Source organism: Physeter macrocephalus, chromosome 20 (genome assembly GCF_002837175.3).
Source record: "Physeter macrocephalus isolate SW-GA chromosome 20, ASM283717v5, whole genome shotgun sequence".
NCBI lineage: Eukaryota > Metazoa > Chordata > Mammalia > Artiodactyla > Physeteridae > Physeter > Physeter macrocephalus.
This window is the reverse complement of record NC_041233.1, coordinates 50249313-50250092: the sequence shown is the minus strand read 5'-3', so window position 1 is coordinate 50250092 and position 780 is coordinate 50249313. Positions and strand designations below refer to the sequence as shown.

General features: G+C 37.2%; 1 protein-coding gene across 2 annotated transcripts in view; it reads right to left on the bottom strand.

The window, feature by feature from the left end:
* The window catches only part of BTAF1 (B-TFIID TATA-box binding protein associated factor 1), a 95610-nt gene that overhangs the window by 60613 nt on the left and 34217 nt on the right, over window positions 1–780 (bottom strand). The window lies entirely within an intron of this gene.

The following is a 780-nucleotide window of genomic DNA, read 5'->3' as shown; positions in this document are numbered from 1 at the left end:
CCACATCTTCTTTATCCATTCATCTGTTGATGGACACTTAGGTTGCTTCCATGTCCTGGCTATTGTAAATAGAGCTGCAATGAACATTTTGGTACATGACTCTTTTTGAATTATGGTTTTCTCAGGGTATATGCCCAGTAGTGGGATTGCTGGGTTGTATGGTAGTTCTATTTGTAGTTTTTTACGGAACCTCCATACCGTTCTCCATATGGCTGTATCAGTTTACATTCCCACCAACAGTGCAGGAGTGTTCCCTTTTCTCCACACCTTCTCCAGCATTTATTGTTTCTAGATTTTTTGATGATGGCCATTCTGACCGGTGTGAGATAATACCTCATTGTAGTTTTGATTTGCATTTCTCTAATTATCAATGATGTTGAGCATTCTTTCATGTGTTTGTTGGCAATCTGTATGTTTTCTTTGGAGAAATGTCTATTTAGGTCTTCAGCCCATTTTTGGATTGGGTTGTTTGTTTTTTTGTTATTGAGCTGCATGAGTTGCTTGTAAATTCTGGAGATTAATCCTTTGTCAGTTGGTTCATTTGCAAATATTTTCTCCCATTCTGAGGGTTGTCTTTTAGTCTTATTTATGGTATCTTTTGCTGTGCAAAAGCTTTTAAGTTTCATTAGGTCCCATTTGTTTATTTTTGTTTTTATTTCCATTTCTCTAGGAGGCGGGTCAAAAAGGATCTTGCTGTGATTTATGTCATAGAGTGTTCTGCCTATGTTTTCCTCTAAGAGTTTGATAGTGTCTGGCCTTACATTTAGGTCTTTAACCCAT